Here is a 318-nt window from a genome sequence, read left to right on the forward strand (position 1 = left end):
TGTAAGAAGGTCTGCCAGCTCCCAGCCTTCGCCAATACTCTCGAACGCTCAGAAGATGGGCCAGGGTCTGGGTCTGAGGCGGGTAGTCCTTTGTCATGCCAACTTGCCCGCGCTCCGCCCCAGTGTTGGCTAGAGGCGGCCCGGACCCTGGGAACAGACGGACAGTCACAACATGACTTGGGTCCCAGAACAGCCAGGCCCCGGCGCTGCAGAATGAGGCCGAACCCCTGCTGGAAGGTCCCTTGGCCTCTGACTGCAAGTTCATCCCCTGCTCAGAGCAACGCCCCCTCCCCAACCCCAGGACCCCCTCCGCCTCTC

Source organism: Myotis davidii, unplaced genomic scaffold (genome assembly GCF_000327345.1).
Source record: "Myotis davidii unplaced genomic scaffold, ASM32734v1 scaffold663, whole genome shotgun sequence".
NCBI classification, from domain to species: domain Eukaryota; kingdom Metazoa; phylum Chordata; class Mammalia; order Chiroptera; family Vespertilionidae; genus Myotis; species Myotis davidii.